The sequence below is a fragment of the Kogia breviceps genome, chromosome 3 (assembly GCF_026419965.1).
Source record: "Kogia breviceps isolate mKogBre1 chromosome 3, mKogBre1 haplotype 1, whole genome shotgun sequence".
In the NCBI taxonomy this organism is placed as follows: Eukaryota; Metazoa; Chordata; class Mammalia; order Artiodactyla; family Physeteridae; genus Kogia; species Kogia breviceps.
The window spans coordinates 67532391-67560177 of NC_081312.1; the positions used below are offsets into that span (position 1 = coordinate 67532391).

The window sequence follows — 27787 nt, forward strand, 5'->3', positions numbered from 1 at the left end:
AATCTGACAACAATGGTTCCACTAAAAGCAGTCCCTCTAGAACCACCTGGTAACAAGCGTTTATTTCATGAGGATAAGAATGATTCTTTTCTAGCCACCACAACCGCTCAAGTGTTGTCACCTAGTGTCTTTATATCCACCCTTACAACATAGAAGCAAGCTCAATTTAAACAGACAACTGGCTTGCTGGTTCAAGGTTTTGTTAGCTCAGCAGGAAGGGATGTTATGAATGCCAGAGATTCTTCAATGTTGTCGCTTTTGTTCTTTTTTGGTGAAGGAATGGTTAGGCCAGAGTAGTTGTCCGAATAGAGAACCTTTGTTGAAGCCTTTATAATTTGCTGCTATCTAAATAGTACATTTTAATCATCTAGAAAATGAGAGGGTTGAACAAGATCATCTCAAATGTCCCTTTCTGTTTTAAAATTCTTTGATTCTGTAATCAATAGCCTGATTTTTTTAATGTGAAAAAGCCTCAAGAAACCTTAAGATAAGTTTCTAGCTTATTCATGCACACTTACAATTTATTCATTCAGGATTATATTACATAACAGTAGTAGTCATACATGATGTTAAAAACTAATTCATTCCTGAAATTCATTTAATTTTTACTGACCTTTGAATGTTTTTGATGTTCCATTTTAAAATTCCTCAGGGTATAGCCCAATATAATATACTACATTATCTAAATATGTCATTGAGGAAAAAAATATATTTTTATTGATTCCAAGAATGATGCTCCTATATAAAAATACTGGATTTTTTTTAAGAAGATGTTGGGGGTAGGAGTTTATTAATTAATTTATTTATTTTTGCTGTGTTGGGTCTTTGTTTCTGTGCGAGGGCTTTCTCTAGTTGTGGCAAGCGGGGGCCACTCTTCATCGCGGTGTGCGGGCCTCTCACCATCACGGCCCCTCTTGTTGTGGAGCACAAGCTCCAGTAGTTATGGAGGCTCAGTAGTTGTGGCTCACGGGCCTAGTGGCTCCGCGGCATGTGGGATCCTCCCAGACCAGGGCTCGAACCCATGTTCCCTGCATCAGCAGGCAGATTCTCAACCACTGCACCACAAGGGAAGCCCCAAATACTGGATTTTAAGAAGGACATTTCCCTGGGGAAAAAAAAAGAGTTTTGGTCTCTACTACAAAATAACTTATTTTGAAAGCTAATAATTGAAGTATTTTTAAGATATTAAATACTTCCTTTCTTTAATGAGAATTACTATTCAGGACTATTCAGTACTATTTCATTTATAATAAAAGATCAGCTGAATTTCTTAATGCCGAAAAAGTTTCTCCTAATGCTTTTAATTCTCACTGAAGCTCACTCAGACCCTTATATCTGAGTGGAAATGTCACTAATTTCAGATAAAATTAATATATAATTCAGATGAACTGTAGTGGTTTCAAAATGGAAATCAAGGTACGTGGTTTACATTCACAGATCTCTTTTATGAAATCTGACATTAACGTGCCTCTTCATTCCTTCCTTCCACTAGACCTCATTGTCTTCTCTCTCTAGCTCTCTTTTTTCTTCTCCTTTCTTTCACAAATTAAACTAAACAAATATAAAACTTAGGTAGCTGTGACCTAGGTAGCCTATCCCAGAATGGTGTCATCGAAAGAACACAATCCAAAAACAAAAAGGAGTTCAAAAACAAGGCAAGTCAGGCCAATATCACTGATGAACACAGATGCAAAAATCCTCAACAAAACACTAGCAAACAGAATCCAACAGCACATTAAAAGGATCATACACCATGATCAAGTGGGGTTTATCCCAGGAATTCAAGGATTCTTCAATATACGCAAATCAATCAACATGATACACCATCTCAACAAACTGAAGGAGAAAAACCATATGATCATCTCAACAGATGCAGAAAAAGCTTTCGACAAAATTCAACACTGATTTATGATAAAAACACTGCAGAAAGTAGGCATAGAGGGAACTTTCCTCAACATAGTAAAGGCCATATATGACAAACACACAGCCAGCATCATTCTCAATGGTGAAAAACTGAAACCATTTCCACTAAGATCAGGAACAAGACAAGGTTGCCCACTCTCACCACTCTTATTCAACATAGTTTTGGAAGTTCTAGCCACAGCAATCAGAGAAGAAAAAGAAATAAAAGGAATCCAAATCAGAAAAGAAGAAGTAAAGCTGTCACTGTTTGCAGACGACATGACACTATACACAGAGAATACTAAGGATGCTCCCAGAAAACTACTAGATCTAATCAATGAATTTGGTAAAGTAGCAGGATACAAAATTAATGCACAGAAATCTCTGGCATTCTTATACACTAATGATGAAAAATCTGAGAGTGAAATTAAGAAAACACTCCCATTTACCATTGCAACAAAAAGAATAACATATCTAGGAATAAACCTACCTAAGGAGACAAAAGACCTGTATGCAGAAAATTATAAGTCACTGATGAAAGAAATTAAAGATGATACAAATAGATGGAGAGATATACTATGTTCTTGGATTGGAAGAATCAACATTGTGGAAATGATTCTACTACCCAAAGCAATCTACAGATTAAATGCAATCCCTATCAAACTACCCTGGCAATTTTTACAGAACTAGAACAAAAAATTTCACAATTTGTATGGAAACACAAAAGACCCCGAATAGCCAAAGCCATCTTGAGATCGAAAAATGGAGCTGGAGGAATCAGGCTCCCTGACTTCAGACTATACTACAAAGCTACAGTAATCAAGACAGTATGGTACTGGCACAAAAACAGAAATATAGATCAATGGAACAGGATAGAAAGCCCAGAGATAAACCCACACACATATGGTCACCTTATCTTTGATAAAGGAGGCAAGAATATACAGTGGAGAAAAGACAGCCTCTTCAATAAGTGGTGCAGGGAAAACTGGACAGCTACCTGTAAAAGTATGAAATTAGAACAATCCCTAACACCATACACAAAAGTAAACTCAAAATGGGTTAAAGACCTACATGTAAGGCCAGACACTATCAAACTCTTAGAGGAAAACATAGGCAGAACACTCTATGACATAAATTACAGCAAGATCCTTTATGACCCACCTCCTAGAGAAATGGAAATAAAAACAAAAATAAACAAATGGGACCTAATGAAACTTAAAAGCTTTTGCACAGCAAAGGATACCATAAATAAGACCAAAAGACAACCCTCAGCATGGGAGAAAGTAGTTGCAAATGAAGCAACTGGCAAAGGATTAATCTCTAAAATTTATAAGCAACTCATGCATCTCAATAACAAAAAAACAAATAACCCAATCCAAAAATGGGCCAAAGACCTAAATAGACATTTCTCCAAAGAAGATATACAGATTGCCAACAAACACATGAAAGAATGTTTAACATCATTAATCAGTAGAGAAATGCAAATCTACAATGAGATATCTCATTGTAGATGAGATATCTCATTTACAATGACATATCATCTCACACCGATCAGAATGACCATCATCAAAAACTCTAGAAACAATAAATGCTGGAGAGGGTGTGGAGAAAAGGGAACACTCTTGCACGGCAGGTGAGAATGTAAATTGATACAGCCACTATGGAGAACAGTATGGAGGTTCCTTAAAAAACTACAAATAGAACTACCATACGACCCCGCAATCCCACTACTGGGCATATACCCTGAGAAAACCATAATTCAAAAAGAGTCATGTACCAAAATGTTCATTGCAGCTCTATTTACAATAGCCAGGACATGGAAGCAACCTAAGTGTCCATCAACAGATGAATGGATAAAGAAGATGTGACACATATATACAATGGACTATTACTCAGCCATAAAAAGAAATGAAACTGAGTTATTTGTAATGAGGTGGATAGACCTGGAGTCTGTCATACAGAGTGAAGTAAGTCAGAGGAGAAAAACAAATACCGTATGTTAACACATATATATGGAAACTAAGAAAAAAAAACATGTCATGAAGAGCCTAGGGGTAGGAAGGGAATAAAACACAGACCTACTAGAGCATGGCCTTGAGGATATGGGGAGGGGGAAGGGTAAGCTGTGACGAAGTGAGAGAGTGGCATGGACATATATACATTACCAAATGTAGGGTGGATAGCTAGTGGGAAGCAGCTGCATGGCACAGGGAGATCAGCTAGGTGGTTTGTGACCACCTAGAGGGGTGGGAGGGAGGGAGACGCAAGAGGGAAGAGATATGGGAACATATGTATATGTATAACTGATTCATTTTGTTGTAAAGCAGAAACTAACACACCATTGTAAAGCAATTATACTCCAATAAAGATTTTTTTAAAACTTTTTTTTAATAAATAAAAAACTGCAATAACACCCCAATGTCTATAGGATAAAGTTCAAATTTTTTAGCTTCACATAAAGGGTCTTGAAAATTTGCCCCAAACTATCATTTTTGCAACCTTATTTCTTTTTACTCCTAACTCAATCATATGCTCTAGTCCAGGGGTCCAAGCCCCAGTACCCATCCGCGGCCTGTTAGGAACCGGGCCACCCAGCAGGAGGTGAGTGGCGGCCGAGGGAAGCTTCATCTGCTGCTCCCCATCGCTCCCCATTGCTAGCATTACCACCTGAACCATCCTTCCCCCAACCGCTCCCCACCCTGTTCGCAGAAAAATTGTCTTCCACTAAACGAGTCCCTGGTGCTCAGCCTCTCCAAGAAACATCTCTTCATTTATCTGCTTAGTAACCCTTTTTCTGAGAACTGCTTCTCCCTTCCAACAACATGGTTACAATTACCGCATCCTTAAAGGTAACCCTGATTGCCATTGGTGATTGATCCAAGGGTGACACCTGACCCAAGCTGGCTGAATGAGTTCTTTCCCTGAGGAATTTAGAATGGAAACTGAGATAGTCCATGCTCAGTCTAGCTGTCCTTTTCTGCCATGTAGACCAGAAAGAATTAAGAGCTGATCTGTAGTAAGAAATGAAGTAGATATATAGAAGCAAAAACAAGAGATAAAAAGAAAGGACTACAGTCACGGTCCAGTCTGTTCATCTAACCGAGCTGGATCTGCCCTTGGGCCCCAAGAGTCACTGCTGCAATCATAATAATAAATTACTCCCTTGCTTAGGTTATCTTAGACAGATTCTGTTACTTGCATCCCAAAAGAGTTGTAATTAATCTAATCATATTTGCATTTTAGAGCAAATGTGTCCACAACGTGGAAAGAGGATGGGCTAATAAGAGAAGAGAACAGAGGCAATGAAACCAGTCAGAAGGCCATTGGAAGGGTCCAGAAACAGGATTTAGTGATGACTGGATGTGGGAGGTGAGGAAGGGAGGTCGCGACTGAGAATGACCTGAAGTCTGTATGATGGGTGGAGAGTAAGTAAGAGAATACTAAAGAATTTGGGGGATGACACTGAGCTCAGCTATGCATGAGAAAATTTATATGGAAGCACCTAGCACAATTCCTAGGACACAGTAGGTGGTCCAGACATGTCAGTGTCCTAGGTCCCTTCTCCCACACCCTTACGTTTTATCTCCCCTGTTAGGCTGTAAGCTCCTACAGGGCAAGGATTACACACTACTGTATACTTCTCCCTTGTCCTCACAGTGACTACTCAGGTCCTGGTACACTATAGACACTCATTAAATATTTGTTGATTTCATTGATTTTATGCAAGACAATTTTGTTTTGATTGCTTATAAAAATATATCTTGTCAAACTGAACACTCTGGATAGTATTGTATAGACCTGCATTTTTAGACAAAGAATTGAAAAAATGCTTTCCTCACTGTAATCTTGTCTGATTTTGGAATGGTCTTTAAAAAGTCTGAATTCTAATAAATGATCATTTTCATTTTGACGAGTAAGAAATAAATAAATCTAGCCCAAAAAGAATAAATAAGTAAGCTTTTCATTTATAAATATGTATAAATCTGAAAATGCTTAGTAAACATCTATGCACAATACTTAAAGATAAATCTGAAAGCTGAATACAAAGCCTGACTCCTAATATAAAAACAAACTAATTAAAGCCAAGGATTTAGAATTTGAAACAACTCCTGTTGTTGAATCTCAATATCTATCTCAGATATAACTAGAAAACTTTTAGAGCATTAATTCCTTCTTAATTCTCTATACAAAAGATTATTCTTATTATCCAATATATATTATCCCTCTGTAAATTATCTATATATTTAATATATCAACTATATGTAATATACAACTATCATATAATAATAGATTAATATATTTATATATAAAATCTAATATATATTATCTATGTAGAGAAAAAATGTAAATGTGGCAAATATATTGAAATTAAATACTTTTAATCTTACCTAATTCCACTGCCATGGAGATATACAATCAATCCAAGAAAGTCATGACTGGACAGCTTTTATTAACTTGAGTTGAAGAGGAGAGATGAGCCATGGTCTATGCAGAGCTGCTGTATTTGGCCAGTATACCTGTGCAGACTCCTGGGCATTGATGGAAAAGAACACAACCTGAGAAAGAACTCTCTGATGTGTGAAATGTAGGCCACCCTATATAAAGTGTGATCTGAGACCCAATGAAATGCTCACCTACCATGGTGTCCCAAATTCCACCCGTGGGAGCATTCTTTTGAGTTAAGAATATTATCTCTGGGAGACTTCTGTTAAAATGCACATATTCAGTAAAAGTGATAAAGCATTGACTTGCTGATACCTATAAATTCATTGTCATGATTCGTTTGTTTTAATAGCTCCCTATCACCTAACAGAGAACCACGTTTTGGTCCTTCAGCCTCTACCTACCTCTCTCAACCTCATTTTTTGCCATTCTGCTCTTCCCAACAAACCCTTCCCTCTACCTCCATGGCTGGTACGTTTTCAGTCCTTCAGATTTTCAAATTAAATGCGATCTCTAAGAAAAGCCTTCCCTCACCACTCAAACCAAAGCAGGGTCCCACTCTATCAGAGCTCTCCTCAGAGGAGTACTAACAATATGTAATTCTTTTATCTTTTTTCATTTATTTGTTGGTTACCTGTCTCCCTCTAAGAGCTTCAGGTCAACGACCTTGAGTACATTTTTCTCCATTATAATCCTAGCCCTAGATAGTGCCAAGCACATACTAAAGGCTTGATAAATATTTGTTAAGTAAGCAAATAAATGATATAGTGATATAACACTTCTAGAAGTTTGTATCAAAAGTATCAAAAGACCTTAAAATGTTGACACAGAGTGATCAAATAATTCTTCTAGGAATTTATCTTAAGGAAATAATTGGAAATGTAAAGATTTATACACAGATATTTCATCACAGACTTGTTTATACAAAGAAAAACTGGATCTGAATGTCCAGAAATAAGAAAAGTATTAAATAAGTGACATTTTAAAAGAATACTTAATGCCATGATAAAATGCTTAAGATATAACAGTAAACGGAAAAATCAGGATAAAAAGAGTTTATACAGTGCGATCTCAATTTTGCGAACAGTAAAAGAGTATAAATGCATAGGAAAGAATTGTTATATGTAGCAATGTACCAAAATATTAATGGCACTTATCTATAGGTGATGGATAAGTGGCTTTTATTATTAATGATATTCTATATTTTAAAAAATTCTCTACTATAAATATGTATTGCTTTTATAAGTGGATGAAAGCAATATATTTTAAAATGTAAACACCTAATGTGTGAAAAACTAATTACTGTGCTAATTATTGAAGGATTCAACACTTTTGAATGAATAATCAACACTTTTCCCACTCTCCAGTGGTTTGTAATTTATGACATAAGTAAACTTATTTCCAAAACCAAATGGGATCTGGCAACTGGAGCCATTAGTGGGTCAGGAAGAGGATGGATGAAGATGAAAAATGGTGAGACTGGGTGAGGCAGGGTGTGGCAGCACAAAAGAGAAGAAGGGAAACAAGAAGGGAGATGAGGGAACCCGGAGGATAAACTTCAACTATTTTCATCCTTTCAACAAATACTTATTGAGTGCCCACTGGGCCAGGTATTTTGCTAGGCCATAGTATTTCAAAGATGAATAAAACATAGTTGCAGCCTGCCCTGAAATTACAGTGGAGCAGGCTGGTAAGAAAAGCAATTATATTAGAGCTCTATTATATAATTATTAACAAGATATTCTGTGAGTATAGACAATGGGCATCTAGCTCACATCAGAATGGATGTGGTAAAAAAACACTTCTAAGGGAACATAAACTCATGCTAACTCCCAAAGGACAAAATACAGAATTCCAGTCAGGTGAGACAAAACACAAACAAGGTACAGAAGCATGAAACTGCATGGCTATCGGGAGGCTTTAATCTGCATGTAGCCCTAACTAGGACCCCAGGTATCTGCTACAAGCGAAATGTCATTTGCTCTGGGCTCCATACAAAATGCAGATGCTTGCTTCCCACTAGCTATCTATTTTACATTTGGTAGTGTATATATGTCCATGCCACTCTCTCACTTCGTCACAGCTTACTAGCTAGCACAGGGAGATCAGCTCTGTGCTTTGTGACCACCTAGAAGGGTGGGATAGGGAGGGTGGGAGACGCAAGAGGGTAGAGATATGGGAACATATGTATATGTATAACTGATTCACTTTGTTGTAAAGCAGAAACTAACACACCATTGTAAAACAGTTATATTCCAATAAAGATGTTAAAAAAATGCAGATGCCTAAATGAATGGCAATTTTGCAACCTTCCCTGAACAAGCCTTTTTGTATAAATCCAGATGTAATTAATGTTTGTGGACAGACTAGTATGTCTCAAGTATTTTAACATGTTATTTCTTTTTTTTTTTTTTTTTTGGCTGCATTGTGCAGCATGCGGGATCTTAGCTCCCCAACCAGGGATTGAACCGGCGCCTCCTGCAGTGGAAGTGCAGTCTTAACCACTGGACCGCCAGAGCAGTCCCAACCTGTTATTTCTTTTTTTTTTTTTTTTTTTTTAATTTTAAATTCATTTTATTTACTTATTTATGGCTGTGTTGGGTCCTCGTTTCTGTGCGAGGGCTTTCTCTAGTTGTGGCAAGTGGGGTCCACTCTTCATCGCGGTGCGCGGGCCTCTCACTATTCTGGCCTCTCTTGTTGCGGAGCACAGGCTCCAGGCGCGCAGGCTCAGTAAGTGTGGTTCGCGGGCCCAGTTGCTCCGCGGCATGTGGGATCTTCCCAGACCAGGGCTCGAACCCATGTCCCCTGCATTGGCAGGCGGATTCTCAACCACTGCGCCACCAGGGAAGCCCCTGTTATTTCTTTTATACTCTAAGAGATAACATAGCTCTTTCTCCGGACAAACAGCATGTCAGGGTACTTGACTACAGGTGGCAGCTGGTCTGGAGCAGCCAGACATAGCAGCAGATCTGGAGGGCAGAGAAAAGACTTTCTTTCATTTCTATTGCCAGCCCTTTTTCTTCACGAAAGAGGGGAATCAAATTGATTTAGTATATTGGGTACCTTGTACAATCAATACATCACTTGTTTTTATGTCTCAACCTTCCCTCTTTGAAGGGCATTTAAATTCAGCTTGGTGGGATTATGTGGGCTAAGCTGTGATGACTTAATTTCTCACCCCTTTGCCTCATGGGATACACTAGGGCTGCTCTTACATCAAAGCCTGGAAGTAAAGAACTGGAGAATCTGCAGCCTCTGACCCTGCTCTCCAAAATCATAAGATCTCATGTGGACTATAGAAATATATGAAACAATTGCCATAAACACCAAATGAATAAATATTTAGTAAATTTAAAAGTAATAAAATATTTATAGTTTACCAGAAGACCCTCTAGGCCACTTTTTTTTTTTTTGCTTTACTTTTTTACACCTTAATCTAAAGCCTAAATCCTGAATGGGCTTTTAAATCTCATTTTGAATAATTCAGAGTTTGGGAAAACAACCCATAATGTCAATATGCCAATGTAATAGCTAAAGAAGCATTCTCACAAAGTAATATATTAAAATCAATTGAGTAAGCTCCCAGAAGGGGAATCTACTATATGTTTAACCACTCCATACTAAATATACTACATGACTCATGTACACCTATTGATTAAATTTATGTCTAGTCCAATTGCCACTCTTCTCACTAGATTTAGGACCTTTAGAATATGTCTACATAAACATTATAAAGAATATGTATTTCCTATTCTTTGAGGATGGCATTTCCAGATACAGAATATTAGATTACAAGCTCAAAATCAGCATTATGTTCAAAATAAAGAGAATATTCAACTGATTTGTCAAGTATAAACTTATTCTGGTTGGTTGTCAATGAAATGTCAACATCTTTAAAAGAGGGAATTTTGATAAAAGGAAATAAAATTTATACACAGACAAAATATTCAACTTCAAAGAAAAGCAAACTAAAATAATAATAAAGACCATTTTATTAGTAAAAGATGGTTGCTGATGACAGGTTGTTTTAGACTTTCTACCATGTTATGGTGTCAACACTCAACTTTTTCTTTGAGTAATTTCCCCTTCCTTATTCCAGTGATCTTGGAGGAATTGACAAACACAATTGTCCTGTCTGCCTCCCCCTTGGATGAGCACATGACACAGGCCTGATGAATCACAGTCCTTCCCCAGGACTGATATTTGAACAGAAGTGGGAAGTTCTCTCATTCCACACTTTTCACTGACTTTGGACAAACATAAGCCTGGAGTTGCTTATTGGCCAGCTTCTCCAGTTGCGTGGAAGAAGTCCATTTTCTGTAAGAGAGAAGGGGCCAACAAGTAGAGGAAAACAAAGGGGAGATAGTGTAAGAGAGAGAGAAAAGGAAAAGGGAAAAAGAGATCTGACCTAATAGTATCATTGATGCCACTTAGTAAAGCCCAAAGTTAGTTCAATGCCTATATTTTCCCTAGTACATGAAAAAGTAAATTCCCTTTTTTTGTTTAAACTAGTTTAGGTTAGCCATTTTGATTTGCAATTAAGATCACCAGTATAGTGCCTCTCCAATTTTAGTGACAATATCCACTACTTTGGAGAAATAATTATGCACATGTAATTGCTATGCATTACTATTAGATTTTCTTTTGGTCTCATGCAACAGAAATATGACTACAGTTTCTTAACTAAATATGGATTAATTTATTCTTGTAACAAGAATTCCAGAGGAAAGAGTCCAGAGCTGGTACAGATGTTCAAGAAAATCACCAGCTGCTTCTAGCTTCCTGTTCTACCGTCTTAACTTGTAGCCTTCATCCTCAAAGTTGCAAGAAGTCTGCTCTATTTCTAGTCAAGGAGAAAGGAAGGGAAAGAGGGAAAGGTGTGTGCCAGCTGGTTCCTTTTAATTAGTGAAACAAAATTGTTTCTAAAAGCTCAACCCAGCTACCTTCATAAACCAGAACACAGTCCTAAAGACATACCCAGCTGCAAGAGAGTCTGAGGAAGTGAGGTTTTTATAACAACTCATATCTCTATCAAAGAAAGTCTTTTATTAACAGAGATGAGAATGAATATTGAGTAGGTTTTATTTCAGTGGCCTTATAAGTTGGTACAGCATTTGTGGAAAGCAATTTTTTTTATTAAGAAGTTTATTGTTTATTATTTATTTATTTATTTTATTTGGCTGCATCAGGTCTTAGTTGTGGCACACTGGATCTTCGTTGAGGCACTCAGGATTTTTCATTGCAGTGCACAGGCTCTTCATTGCAGCACACAGGCTTCTCTCTAGCTGTTGTGTGTGGGTTTTCTCTTCTCTAGTTGAGGTGCACAGGCTCCAAGGTGCGTGGGCTCTGTAGTTTCTGGCATGCAGGCTGTCTAGTTGAGGTGCGTGAGCTCAGTAGTTGCAGTGCAGCATGTGGGATCTTAGTTCCCTGACCAGGGCTCGAACCCGCATACTCTGCATTGTAATAAGAATTCTTTACCACTGGACCACCAGGGAAGTCCCTGGAAAGCAATTTAGACTAACTATAAAAGTATTCATACCTGTGATCTAATGTACTGCTTCTGGAAATTTATTCTGAAATAATTCAGAATATGAAAAGCTATAAAGACATGTATATTGATGATCTTAAAAACAGAGAAAAAATCTATATAACAAATATAATATCCAAAAATAAGGAAATAATTATGAAAATTATAGTAAGTTTGCAGATTGTATATTGTACAGGCAACAAAAGTTATAGTTCTTAAGACTGAAACGATATGGGGAAATGTTTAGGATATAATAAGTAAAAAAATTGACTACATGATTTTATGTACACTAAAGCTTTATGTACATTAAAAATTGCAAAGGAGGGACTTCCCTGGTGGTGCAGTGTTTAAGAATCCGCCTGCCAGTGCAGGGGACATGGGTTCGAGCCCTGGTCCGGGAAGATCCCACACCATGGAGCAACTAAGCCTGTGCGCTGCAACCACTGAGCCTGCGCTCTAGAGCCCGAGCTCTGCAACAAGAGAAGCCACCACGATGAGAAGCCTGCACACTGCAATGAAGAGTAGCCCCCTCTCAATGCAACTAGAGAAAGCCCACACAGAGCAACAAAGACCCCAACACAGCCAAAAATAAATAAATTAATTAATTTTTTTTAAATTGCAAAGGAAAAAATTACTGAAAGGAAATATACCAAAATGTTAACAGTGGTTATATTAAACTATTAGGGTTATAATTTATTTTTCTTCTTTCCTCTGAGTTACAATTTTAATTTTTTCCTTTACTTTAATAATAAATTAATAATTAGAACATTTATTTTTAAATCAATTAGTTTTATCAGCATATCTATCTATTCTTTGAAGTAGCTCTCAGATATATTAGATACATTTTCTGTAAGTTGATACTATTCTAGTGTTCCCCATTGTTCAGCATAACAGTGGGATCAAAATGGTACCAAATAGATATTGTAGGCAGATTATTAGATGCTTATTTTTAAACAGTATTAACAGTGTATTAATCCAAGTTCACCAGAGAAACAGAATCAATAGGATATATTTATAGAGAAACAAAGAGATATAAGAAATTGCCTCATGCAATTATGGAGGCTGGCAATTCCAAAATCTGCAGAGCTGATGTCCCCATTCAAGTCCGAAGGCCATTAGGCAAGAGAATCCTCTCTTACCAGGGGAGAGTCAGCCTTATGTGATAGTCAGGCATTCAGCTGATTGGATGAGGCCCACACACATTATGGAGAGCAATCTTCTTTATTCAGTCTACTGTTCTAACTGTTAAATCAGTTAAATCTCATCCAACACCTCACAGAAACACCCAGAATCATGTTTGACCAAATATCTGGGCACCCCATGGCTCAGTCAAGTTGACATAAAATTAACCATCACAGGGCTTCCCTGGTGGCACAATGGTTGAGAGTCCGCCTGCCGATGCAGGGGACACGGGTTCGTGCCCCGGTCCGGGAAGATCCCACATGCCGCGGAGCGGCTGGGCCCATGAGCCATGGCCGCTGGGCCTGCGCGTCCGGAGCCTGTGCTCGGTAACGGGAGAGGCCACAACAGTGAGAGGCTGGCGTACCGCAAAAAAAAAAAAAAAAAAAAATTAACCATCACAAACAGTTATAGGCTAATCCAAATATACTTCACACGTTAGACTAATTTATGTGTTTTTAGATCACCTATGCTTTTCTGTTTTATGTTTGTGTGTTCATACATTTTGCATTTGCCCAGCAGGACTTTACCTCCATGCTTTTGCTCATTCTGCTCCCTCCACCTAAATGCTTCTCCTGTCATTGCCACATTTCTAAATCCCTAGTATCTTTAGGCCCTGCTCAAATGTCACATCTTTCATGAAGCCTTCTCTGATTCCTCCTGTCTTCACACCCTCTACCCTGACCACTCCCCACACACACATCAAACTAGAAGTAACTTTTCCTTCTCAACACCCATAGTGCCCTGACTCTGCTTCTCTAATGGCATGTTCCACATCTACCTTGTTTTACAGATTTTTATGAATAGGCTTTTTTAGACGATAAATTTCTTGAGAAAACGATTCATGTCCAATTCATTCTTGAATTTCCTGAATAGCTAACACTGAATAGTTGTTCAACATTTATTTGTTGAACTAATGCATTTTATATATTTTCGTTACAACTAAAAGAGTCAGGAATTTCTTGGTTAACAAATAATTCAAAGACAATTTTCCAACAAAGTAATAGAGTTCAAGAAATTGTCTCTTGATAAATCCATGTATTGAGTAGTCTAAGAAAAACACACCTTTAGCTGGTTAGAATCTTCAGTCACTTTATAACAACTATGTTCTACATATTTAAATATAATTTTAAGTATTAATTGTCAAATTCATTTAATGTAAAGTATTGGGGAATTGTTTTGATTATAGTAGTATTTTTCCTTTACTGCCACTTTTCCCATGTTTGAAGTCTGAAGCAGTTAATCCTTTCATTATTTATCCTTATTAAATATGTTTAGTTATTGCACTTGCTGTTTGGGTAAAGGCATAAGTTGAACAAAACTATAATTTAGCTGGTCAACCATGGAATGTGTTGTTCCTCACCCTTTAGAGAAGTCACATCATCTTTCTGTTACATTATTTCTACAGGATCCCATAGAATCGACAGATCTCCAGCAACAACTGTATCTGTGAGTGCCTTCCTTGAATTCGGATTTCACTACAGTTAGTACATTTTACTACTGGTATTTAACTAATCTCTCTGATTTGTCAAAATTTTCAAAGCCTTTCTTGTTTCTCCCTCTAGTGGTCAATAACATTCATTGAAATGGAAAACCAGACGGGTGATCTCAAACGTGGGCGAAAGGTAGAGGTGAACACTCAATTTTGGTGTAAGTAAATGTGAAATGTATTCAAATCTACGTTTCATAATCTGAGAAGAGGTTTATTTGGGATACAGCTTCCTTAGACACCACACATAAATATTCTTTATACTTATTTTCTGAATAACTTCTATTTTTATTTTATACTAATATTTTTTAGACATTCTGTATAATTAATTTCCTATTCCAGAAATTAGGTCCAGAAATAATTTGGTTTTCATACCAAATTATCTGATATATTCGAGTAATAAGTACATTACTAGATAATTTTAATTTTTTAATGTTTCCTTAATAGGATAAACCTTCTTCCTCCACCCCCACTTAATTTGCATTGGCTCCTTGCCATATGTAATGTTTCCTCTTTCAACCTCTAATTTCTTGCTTATAAAACATTATGAAAAACTTGTTTAATTAGAAATAAATTTTAAAATTCCATGATACTGGGCTTCCCTGGTGGCACGGTGGTTAAGAATCTGTCTGCCAATGCAGGGGACATGGGTTTGAGCCCTAGTCCAGGAAGATCCCACATGCTGCAGAGCAACTGAGCCCGTGTGCCACAACTACTGAGGCTGTGCTCTAGAGCCCGTGCTCTAGAGCCTGTGAGCCACAATTACTGAGCCTGCGTGCCACAACTACTGAAGCCCGCGTGCCTAGAGCCCATGCTCCACAACAGGAGAAGCCACCACAATGAGAAGCCCACGCACTGCAATCAAGAGTAGCCCCTGCTCATGAAGACTAGAGAAAGCTCGCGTGCAGCAACAAAGACCCAACACAGCCAAAAATAAAATAAATGAAATAAATAAACTTATTTTTTTTTAATTCCATGATACTTTTGTGAAATAATGAGATGGTCCAATGTGAATGAGATAAAGAGGGAATGTACGTGTGTGTAATAAATTCTGATTTCAAAGGTGAAACTATGGTCAAGTACTTCTGAATGGAAAAACTTTTAATTTTAAAAATGTATTTATTAAAAGTAGTACATAGTGAATCATCTGAAAAGGAATACTGTCAAATATTATGATATAGAAATTGGTCTGCTCTGCCAAGATTCACAAAATAGTACTCCTGTTTAAGAAAAGATCATTTTATTAAAAATAGTTACCAGATAACTTGTCATTCAAATTAGGACACTTTTGAAACTGGAGAAGACACTATTAATAATGTGGGACAACAGGTATAAACTGTGACTGTTCCAGGAAAATTGGAGCATTTGGTCAGTCTAATGATCTCTAATTTATTAAAAATATTATTTAATTTATTAAAAACATAAAGCAAATCGTAGCAGTCCTTTTACTAAGAAGGTTATGGTGAGTCATGCAGATTTATTTGGTTTAGGCTAAAGTTATCTCTTATAAGATAACTCAAGGACCAAAGATCCTTTTAGTAAGCTGGCATCTCCTCCATGGCCCTTTAGGTAACGTGGGTCAGGCACTCAACAAGACCTCTTTTACCAGGAGTGACCCAGCTCTTTCCCGACGACCTCTGACCTAGCTCCAGCCTGTCTCCAGCTGCCCCAGGGCTCAGCCTTCCTTCTAAGGACACCGTTGACCGTGACCCTCGTGCCACAGCACACTGTGCCTCCTGACACTGCCTTTCTGCTCCCCAGCTACCATTAACACCCTTGCTCCCACTGAGGGGCCACCAATCCACACATGACTGAACTGCCTGGGACTTTGTGCTGCCATGAAAAGGCCTTCTGTTCTACCATCCCCTCAGACTTTTACACACTTCACTTTTAGTGCAAGACTTCGTCCTTTACCAAGATTTGGCATACAGGAAGGAAATGAAAAGAGTTGTTTTATCCTCATAAAGAGGTTAATAACATTAAGCAATTCCTTTAGGCTTATTAAGTCACAAGTCAAGCTGACTATGGAAAATTGTTAAATAAATATTCTGTAATGTTAACTATAAAAAGCTACTGAACCCTAGCCTAGCAAATTTTGAGAAAGAATTTCTAAGGATGCCAAGAACACATTTTTTGAAAAGGGCTACAATTTCTTTTCCCTAAAAAAGTAAAATAAAAGGACCAGATGACAGTGAAACAGGAGGAAAGGAAGCAAGACACAACCCTTAAAGAATGACATAGCCGTTGTGAATATGACATAAACTGGTTAGAACTGACTAGGCCCAAGGTGGCTGAAGGTTCGACTTCCACTAGACATTGAGCCTTATTATGTGCTCATTGTAATACATTAGCATATGCTAAATACACACCCACAGGCGCCATGACAATTCCAAGGCTGACCATAAATGGTCAAAAAGTAGGCAGTGGCCCAATTCCTGGTAATCCCCACCCCTTCCCCAAAATAGTTGGAATAATCCTCCCACTCAGCCTATGAAATTACACAGCGCATAAAAAACTAACCACCCCATATTTTGGGGCAGCTCTTGCCTTTTGAGACTGACCGCATTCTGTCTGTGGAATGCGTATCTCAATAAAGCTACTTCTTACCTATCACTTTGTTTCCTGCTGAATTTCTTCTGCACTGAAACATAAAGAACCTGAGCTTCATTAAGTCCTGAGATCAGGTGTGTGATCTCAATTAAAAGACAGCAGGTTCGAGTCCCAGCCTGTGGGTTCAATGCCCAATCTGAATTTTGGCTGGGTTCAAATTCCATTTGAGTTGTGCAGTTTTAACAGCATCTTTGTCTCTTACACAGGTTGATCTATATGGCAATCAGCTCTGTCTATTATGGAGGGTGATTTCCTCTCCAGCAAGCAATCTGCTCATCATATGCACTTGATGTGTAACAGGCACCCCAAATTCCACATGAGCAGAACAGAACCCATCATCTTCCCCACAAACCATCATTCTCTTTTTCCATTCTTCTTTTACTAAATAAACTGCATCACCACCCAGCCAGATGGAGAACCAGAAATTCAGGAGTCATCTTTGACTCCTCCCTCTCCCTTACCATCAGATTCTATCAATCCTCCATCAAAATGCTTCTCAAATCCACTACCTTTGTTCTATCTTCACAACACACATCCTGGCAGGTCAGTATCATTTTTCACAGTAGAGTCTCCACTATTGCCCCTCTCCAATCCATTCTCTACACAACAGGCACATAAATGGTATTATGAGCTGAATCGTGTACCCCAAATTCATATGTTGGAATCCTAACCCCACAGTACCTTAGGATGTGACTGCATTTGAGACAGGGCCATTAAAGAGGTAATTACAGGATGCTAACTAGACTTGTGGTGATCATTTTGCAATATATACAAATATTGAATCATTATGTTGTACACCTGAAACTAATATAATGTTATATGTCGATTATATCTCGATTTTTAAAAGAAATTCCTAAATGCCAAAAAAAGAGGCAATCGAGTTAAAAGGAGACCATTATGGCAGGCCCTAATCTAAACTGACTGGTGTCCCTCATAAAAAGAGAAAATTTGGGCACACAAAGAAACACTAGGGGCATACACACAAAGAAATGACCATTTGAGGAGGTGGCAAGAGTAGAGCCACCTGTAAGCTAAAGAAAGAGGCCTCAGAGGAAACCAACCCTACCAGCATCTTCATCTTGGACTTCCAGCTTCTAAAACTGTGAGCCTATTAATTTCTGTTGCTTAAGACACCCAGTCTGTGGTATTTTGTTATGGCAGCCCTAGCAAATTAATACATATGGTGTCTTCCCCGTCCCATCATCCTTCCAAAAAAATGCAATGCAATTAACATGGCCTGTAAAGCCCTACATGATCTGGTCCCATGCACATCTCCTGCCCCATCCTTTTCCCAAGCTCTCTGCCCTCTAGCCTTACTGAATTCCTCAGTCATAACTGGGGCCTTCTCACAAGTTGTTTCCTTTGCTGGAAACATCATTTCCCCACTCTCATTACCCACCTAACTTCAAGTCTCAGCTCAAATGTCACTCCCTCAAGGAAATCTCCCTGAGTCCCGGTCTAGGTCAATTTTCCCTTTACATCACTAAACACAGTTGTCACTATTTGCCTCATATGTCCTGTGTTCCCCACTAATTCAGAAGCTCCCCAATAGCTGACCCACTCTTGTCTTGTTTACTTCTCTATCTACAGTGCCACCACACTACTTGATACATAGCAATATAGTTGACCATATGACCAATGCTCCCTTTCAATATTTACAGCTTCCTTTGTTGAAGAATGGAGACCTCAACTGTCTTAGTTGGAGAAGCCATTGGGACAGCACCATAAGATGCCAAATATTCAGCCCTCCTCCCAGTGGGCTCTACACCAGCACCCACAGCTCAGAGTGTCCTTCTCGAGAAGTGTAGTCTGAAGGAGGAATGGCCAAAAACAGACTTCAAAGTTCCTCTCTTAGTCCTTGCTCCAAGTGACTTAGGATATGACCTAGGATCTGTCTCTATCCCAGACCATCTGTCAACTGGTATTCAGAGAGGGACTATGAACTAGCCTACCAAATACTACATACAGTATTTTGAACTGCAGCCAAGATCGTTTACAAAAATAATTCTTGGAATGTTAAAGGGAGTATTTTAAACCTAGAAATGTAGTAGGAGGAACACATATTTTCAAATAGGAATATGGAGTATTCCTCATGTTCTGATAATCTCGCTGAAGTGGGAGGTCACTAGCTGAATTTTGTTCCATAAGGAAGAGAACAAACACTGCTAGGGTGTGAGAAATGAAGAACTTCATAGAAATGAAAGTGAACTTTCTGCTCTGAGAAGCTATCCTTTAAGTGTTTCTTTCCTCTGGGAGTCTCCTGTCCTTCCGGGTCCTGAACCAGTATAATATACATTTTCTTTCTCTAGAGCCTCAATATTCCATGATCTTCCATCGAAGTCATTGTGACCTACATCTTCTATTCAGGTTCTTGAGCCACCTTCGTTCTGGTGCCTCCAGGGATGTCTGAGACACAGGGTTCCTGTTCCTGATGTATGAGGCAATTACATGTGGAGGTCTTGCTTGAAGGCAGCCAGAGACTGCCTGCATGATGGTGGCTGGCTAGCAAAGATAGGTAGGAAAAGGTCAGCCTGCAGGCTGATTGTATGAAATCTGAAATTCAGTTCCATTTATAGTCTAGTTGTTTTTAAATTGCTAAATGCTTGTTATGGTCACATATTTTATCTCATACTATAATCCTCAAAATAGCCTGCAAGGGACAATTACATAGCTATTTAAATGATTATATAGATATATATTTATTAACATATTGGCTTGTTGAGATGAAAGACATTTATAACATATCATTAAATGGAAAAAGTTACTGAACAGGATGTATAGTGTGTCCCTTTATTATAGAAATGTAATACATATTTAGATGTATATACCACCATCAAAAGCAAAAACTAGGACTTCCAGGGTGGTGCAGTGGTTAAGAATCTGCCTGCCAATGCAGAGGACACGGGTTCGATCCCTGGTCTGGGAAGATCCCACATGCTGCGGAGCAACTAAGCCCACGAGCCACAACTACAGAGCCCACACGCTGCAACTACTAAAGCCTGCGTACTCAGAGCCCATGCTCCACAAGAGAAGCCACCACAATGAGAAGCCCATGCACCACAATGAAGAGTAGCCCCTGCTCGCTGCAACTAGAGAAAAGCCCATACACAGCAAGGAGGACCCAATGCAGCCAAAAATTTAAATAAACAAAAATTTTTTTAAAAACTAGTGAGCTATAAGCTTTTTAAAAAATTCTTTAAAATGAATAGGGGATATCTGAGGGACTTCCTTGGTGGTCCAGTGGTTAAGAATCCACCTTCCAATGCTGGGGACAGGGGTTCGATCCCTGGCTGGGGAACTAAGATCTCACATGCCGCAGGGCAACTAAGCCTGCGTGCTGCAACATGCTCTGAAGTCCCATGCAGAGCAAGTAGAGAAGCCCACACGCCAAACGAAGAGCCCACTCACTGCCACGAAAGATCCTGCATGCTGCAACAAAGATCCTACTTACTGCAACTAAGACCTGACTCAGCCAAAAAAAAAAAAAAAAAAAAAAAAAAGATAAATAGGGGACATCTGAAACTTAGAGAATCTAAGTGATAGGACTGTATCCTATAAAAAGAAAAAAAGGTAAAAGATCTGAATTCAAGTACATCTGAAGCCAAAGCTCCAAAGCTTTTTTACTCTTTTGTTAGATTATTTTTGGGGATTACCCTTTAAGCAGTGGCCCAGGATCCTCAGAGGAATGCTTTATTTAAAAGTAATCTACCCTACACTCCCTAAAGGCCTCATGAAAATAAGGTTCTGGTAGGCAGCAGTAAACTCTTTACCTCCAAATTGGCTATAGCTAATGATGACTCCGTAGGCCTGAGTTGCCTTAGTTTTTATACTGTCTGTATGCACAAATTCAGAGGAAAACATAAGTAAGCCACATTTGACTACGGCTTTCATAAGAATATCTTAAAAGATGCAGTTTTATAAGTATATTAAAATATTTAATTACATTCCTCTAAGTATCTCTGGACCTTTGATATTATTAGCTCATAATCTCAGTCAACAACCGTTTTATATTGTCCTAAGTTATTTCACTTACTGAGCAATAAAAATTTCTCATTTCCATCATGATGATGGAGAAAGAAAAGAAACATGATTCATAAGATAAGGAACTCTGAATTCCAGTCTTATATTACCTTCTGATAATTGTGTTTTTGAAATAAGGATAGCAAGAGAGGGCACTAGGATACTGCCTAAGAGACATGAAAGTAAAATGAGCCATAAAAAGACTGATTTTGATATCAAAAACTTAAAGAGGATTTCCTGTCCAAATAGCAAACAGTAAGAAATATTTATCTTCGGGAAGCCACCCTTACTAGCTATTTTAAGATCAAAAAAGTTAAGAAAGTTGTCATTCTAGCTGTCTAGTTCTCATTAGTAGAAACCTATACTAAGTTTAAAAATTATATCTCCCACTTAACTTGGAAATCTCAAAATAATAAAAGTGGAGGAGAGTCAGAAACCATATTAATATTGCCTAGTCCATTTTAGTTTTAACATTCAATACTTAAATGCAAAATATTTTCCTTCTACTATTTATTTATAATAGTATTATTATTTATAACACATTGTAAAAGAACACATTTCTTAAGTCAACTAAATCCTAGATCTGCACTGTCCAATATGGCAGCTATCAAGCACTTGTTTGAAGTGTGGATAGTTCAAATTAAAATGTGCTTTAAGTGTAAAATACACATCAGATTTTAAAGACTTAGTGCCCAAAAAAAGGATGTAAATAATTCATCAATAATTTTGTATTTATTACATGTTGAAATTATAATATTTGAACATATCAAGTTAAATGAAATACATCATTAAAATGAATTCTACTTATTGCTTTTTACTTTTTAAATGTGGCTCTGGAAAAATTTTAATGTGACTTGCATAATATTTCTATTGGACAGCAACTGCCTTAGATTTTTCGCCTTTTGGTAGTTAGTAACCTGAATCAGGAGTAAGAGTATCAGACTTCATTCCTGTCTTCTTGGGAAATCTTGAGCTTACAGTTTACCTTTAAAGGGGATCAGAAATGTAAAATCTTTACAAATATGGTTAACAAAATGGAAAGCATGAAACTCATGTGCACATAAGTATATATGCACCTCCTAAATCCTTTCACTTCCCCCCATCTTCATCGCCACTACTTGGTCCAAGCTGCCTTTGTCTCTTGCCTGGACTAACATAATAGTTTTGTGAACAGATTTAGCAGATCCTCTTTGATGCCCACCCACAACTACTTCTTATTACTGTGTCAGTTCTTGCTAGCCAAACTTTTTCTTCCAGGATCTACTTTCTTTTAACCTCAAAACTTTCTCTGGCCAAAGGGTCCCACTCTGCTCATATGTGTGGAAAAGGAAGTACCAAGAAATTAACACCCTCTGGGAGCATCCATAAATCAAAAATTGACAGGAATTCGTGTATAAATACCCAAGCTCCTTGTCCCTTGGGTGAGGTAACCCAGGGGTATGTGTTCTACACCGTTTCCCAGAGTTCCTCAATGGAATTAAGTGTTAATTACCCACAGCTGTATCTTGTTTAATACTTCACCCTTCATTTGCTTCTGCCCATCTCTATCTCCCTTCCCCACCCCCTACCAGGGTTTCCTGAGATTATTTCAGAAAAAAAACTACTTGCTCTAAGTCTACTTCTGGTGGAACCCAAACTGAGATAATTGGTCTTCCCACTGTCACTCTCACATTTCAGCAATCCATTCTCCACCTCAAAAGCCAGGCTACTTTTTTTTTTTTTAATTTATTTTTGGCTGCGTTGGGTCTTCGTTGCTGCATGCAGGCATTCTCTAGTTGCAGCGAGTGGGGGCTACTCTTCATTGTGGTGCCCGGGCTTCTCATTGTCGTGGCTTCTCTTGTTGCGGAGCACAGGCTCTAGGCACAGGCTTCAGTAGTTGTGGCATGCGGGCTCAGTAGTTGTGCCTCGTGGGCTCAGTAGTTGTGCCTTGCAGGCTCAGTAACTGTGGCTCACGGGCTTAGCTGCTCCGTGGCATGTGGGATCTTCCTGGACAAGGGCTCAAACCCATGTCCCCTGAATTGACAGGTGGATTCTTTTTTTTTTTTTTTTTTTTTTTTTTTTGCGATACGCGGGCCTCTCACTGTTGTGGCCTCTCCCGTTGCGGAGCACAGGCTCCGGACGCGCAGGCTCAGCGGCCATGGCTCACGGGCCCAGCCGCTCCGCGGCATGTGGGATCTTCCCAGACCGGGGCACGAACCCGTGTCCCCTGCATCGGCAGGCGGATTCTCAACCACTGTGCCACCAGGGAAGCCCGGCAGGTGGATTCTTAACCACTGCACCACCTGGGATGCCCCAGGCTATCTTTTTAAACTACCACCATAACCATATCACTTCTTACCTAAAACCTTTCAGTGATTTCCACTGCTCTTAGGATAAAGACCATCCAATACCTTAATTTGAAGTTTCTGGATGTTGATTCCAACGACTGCTTTACTACCTGTGTTCCTCTGCCACACTCTAGAGGTTTTACCATCAAACAGAACTGCCACACCTTGAACATTAAAAATTCCAATATCCCACTTCAACCGCAGTCTTCTTTACTCATATAAACACTACTATGCCTGCACCAGACCTCCAGTCCCTCAACTCTACCCTCTGTCAAACTCATGGTGGTTTTCCTATTCTACTTAAACCCCTAGAAATATCACTTCTGCTACTTTCTTATCAGCACTCTCAACCCTGCTGGCCTCCTCTCCTGGTAGTATTAGCATGGAAACCATCAGCCAAGAATATTTTGACAATCTGCTTCTTCTACACCCAGGCTGGAAGTAAATGCAAGAGTAAGTAGCTCATAATTTTACATTTGCACAGTGAGGTATTTTCCCCCGTTCCCAGGGGGAACCCACGAATAAATGATCCCTAATCTCAAATAGACCCTTAACATAGCTCAATAATTTTTTTGTGTCTCTTATTACTTCCACAGGAAATTCTAAATTTTCATTATTTTCCATCACCCTTCCTCTGTTCACTTTCAGCAGACTACGTTGAGTCTGAGTTTGCAGAGAAACAAATCTATCTAAGCCCTTGACTCTATCATCCTTTCAAAAGCCCATCTCTCCACCTGTGCTCCAAAGCCCAAACCTTTCTCCTCCAAGACTGAACCTGAATCCAAGTCCTTTCATAATCAAAATGTAGACCAACTTCCCAGCCTCACTTTCTGCTTCTCCTCCAGATACATCCTACCTGCAATTCTCAGAATGCTGTCCAGACATGGGGAGGATCTGGAGCCTGATGTGATGGATCTTGTCCAATAAGGCTGTGAACAGACAGAACCCAGGAGACAGTCTCCTGAATAAAGATGAATTCCTGTTTCCAGGAATGCTATCACGACAAGGACCCAGCCAAGGAGGAGAATCCAAGCCATAAATCGTGGCATGAAGTTGAAGGGTCATGAGCCAAAGATTCTAATAAATGGGGAGACCCAATTTGGAGAGCAAGAGCACGTAGAAAGTAGAAAGGGGTCAATAGGAGGAAACAGACATGGAGCAAGAAATGAGTTAGGTACAGCGTAATGCTCTTCTCTTAATCACTGCACAGTTGTCTCCTTTAGGTCATTCCAATCCCATTAAATGTCACCTATGGAAAGGTCTTTCCCAACAGCCCCACTTGACTAGCCACTTAGTTACTCATCACATTTCCATGTTTTAATACTCTGCATAGTACTGTAGGTGCTAGCTGACATTTCTTTAATTATTGGTTTATTGTACATCTCTCCCAACTAGAATGTAACCTCCATGAGAACAAAGCTCTTCTCATTTATTCTATATCCCCAGTGACAAGAACAGTGCTTGGTAAATATTAGATAAATGAATTAAATCTCAGGAATACTCTGTTTTTTAAAGACCTCCAAGTGCTTCTGACTTCAGCCAGAATGAAAACTGTTGGGCTAATACATATATTGCTGTTCCCACCAAGATGGTGAGAAGTGATCTTGAAAAGTGCAGAATACAGCCAGACAAATGAAACATCACTGTCTTTTGCTAGGTCTTTAAACATACTGTTTCCAAGGCCTAGAATTTGCTTTCCTCAACATTCCTAAGCTATTCTGTTTAGGCATAATCTCTTTAAATAACTATAAACACTGAAGACATTATCTTGAATTATTTGCTTTATCCAGTCTCAAACATTCTCTGGCATGCATTAAATACTCAATAAGGTGCCCATGGCCACCGACTTCCCTGTACATTTAGTGTCACCAGGACTCCCACAATCCAAGCAGTCATAACACCTCTGCGCCCTGTCCTCATTGGGGCAGACCCAAGAGCTCCAAGGCAGCCTCAGGACCAGACTCCTGTGGGTGGACCATACACAGAGGTGGGGATAAAACCAAAGCTGAACCCCAGGGGTGGGGTGACTAAGGAAGAAGATCAAAAAATCTTTCCATCAGCTGTACAAGCTGCAGATTAAATCCCTGCGATCAGCTGGGTAGATCCTGCATCTATGGAATATCCAGCAGACAATGAGTATTCCCTCAAATGGAAACGGTTTAGCTCTTGCAGTTGTGGACTTTGGGGGCAAGCACAGGCAGGAATTGGGGCAGATCAGAGTCTGAGTTGTCCCCACAGGGCCCACAGCAGGTCCAGAGGCCAGCCCAGAGGCAGAGGAGGAGGAGGTGGGCAGGCGGAAGTGGGCTGTGGCTCACAGTGTGTGCAAGGACACTTAGAGTGGAGGGAAACATAATTATTACTATTAATTTTATTAAGTTTTTATTCATTCTGTTGTTGGTTCTAGCCTTTTTTTATTTTTTGGTTTCTTTTTCTTCCCTTTTTTGGTTGTTTGTTTGTTGTTTTAGGTTTTTTTATATACATAGTCTTCTGGGATCTCTGTTTTATGACTTTTTTTTTTATACATTTCTATTTTTACTTTGCTTTCTTATTGTTCCATGCTCTTTCCCCATATTTTCTCTTCCTATTTTTCTGTAATATATTTTTCTTTTTTTTATATTTCCATTTCTACTTTGCTTTTCTGTTGTCCTGTATTTTTTTCCCTTTTTATTTTATTTTATTTTATTTTTATTTTAATCATTTTATTGGTTTGTTCTGATTCCTTGCTTTATTCTTCAGTTGGCCCACTGCTTTGGTTTTGTTTTTAGGTTATGTGTTTTTGTTAGTATTAATCCTAATTGTTTGATTTCATTTCTGAGTTCTATTTGTCTTGTTGCTCTCTTGCTTTTTGTTTTATTTGGCCCTGTTTTTGTTTCTTTTACGTGTGTATGTTTCGTTGTTTCTGTTTTTGTTTGTCTGATTTTGTTTTTACAATTTCTCAGGGGTTTTGTTTGTCTTTTTAAAAAATATATATTTCCTCTTTCTTTTTCTGTATCTACATTGCTTTTCTGTTGTTCTGCCTTCTTTCCCCTATTTTTCTTTTTTTTAATATCATTTTTTGTCAGTTTGTTTTGCCTTTTTGCTTCAGTCTTCAGTTGGAACTCAGCTTTGGTTTTGTTTCTTGGTTCTGGGTTTTTGTCAGCTTTCTTCTTAACTGTCTGATTTCATTCTTTGGTTCTTTTGTTTGTCTGGTTGTTCTCTTGCTATTTGATTTATTTGGTTCTGTCTTTGCTTCCTTTGTGTGTGTGCATGTTTCTTTTTTTCTGTTTCTGTTTGATTTTACTTTTTACCAGTGTCTGGGGTTTTGTTAGTCTTTTTTTTTTTTTTAAATCCCCTTTATTGCCAGGATGAGCAACTTGCAGGGTCTTAGTCTCTTGACCAAAACTCATGCCTGAGGCTCTGGAATGGGAGCACTGAGTCCAGGATGCTGGACTACTAGAGAATTCCCAGGCCCAGGGAAGATTAATTGCTGAGAGCACTCACAGAGGCCTCTATCTGATTCCAAGACTTAGCTCCAGCCAACTGCCAGCAGCACCCAGCGCTGGATGCCTCACAACAAACAACAAAAAACACAGGAACACAAACCCACCCATCAGCACACAGACTACCTAAACTCATACTAAGCTCACAGATACCCCAAAACACACTACCTGACATGGCCCTGCTCATCACAGGGAAAAAACTAAGCTCCACCCACAGGAACGCAGGCACTGGTCCCTCATACCAGGAAGCTGACACAAGACACAGGACCAACCAGACCACCAGGGGCAGAGAAGAGAAGCAAGAGGAACTATGACCCTGCAGCCTAGGGAAAGAAGACCTCAAATGCTGTAAATTAGACAAAATGAGCAGACAGAGCAATATCTTACAGGCAAAGGGGCAAGAAGAAAACCCACAAGACCAAAAATGAAGGGGAAATAGGCAGTCTACCTGAAAAAGAATTCAGAGTAATGATACTGAAGATGATCCAATATCTTGGAAATAGAATAGAGAAAATACAAGAAACGTTTAACAAAGACCAAGAAGAACTAAAGTGCAAACAAACTGTAATGAACAACACAATAACTGAAATTAAAAATACTCTTTAAGGAATCAATAGCAGAATAACTGAGACAGAAAAACGGATAGGTGAGCTGGAAAATAGAATGGTGGAAATAACTGCTGCAGAGAAGAATAAAGAAAAAAAGAATGAAAAAAATAGAGGACAGCCTCAGAGACCTCTGGGACAATATTAAGCACACCAACATTATAGGCATCCCAGAAGAAGAAGAAAAAACAAAAGGTTATGAAAAA

General features: G+C 38.8%; 1 protein-coding gene across 3 annotated transcripts in view; it reads right to left on the bottom strand.

The window, feature by feature from the left end:
* Positions 1 to 27787, bottom strand: part of NUBPL (NUBP iron-sulfur cluster assembly factor, mitochondrial) — a 530407-nt gene that overhangs the window by 464731 nt on the left and 37889 nt on the right. For 2 of the 3 annotated variants that reach the window (XM_067028607.1, XM_067028606.1), the window contains exon 2: positions 6291 to 6431. The exons of the other annotated variant lie outside the window; for it this stretch is intronic. The gene's annotated coding sequence lies outside the window, so the exon portion shown is untranslated. The remainder of the gene's footprint in view (positions 1 to 6290; positions 6432 to 27787) is intronic. 3 annotated transcript variants of the gene reach the window in all.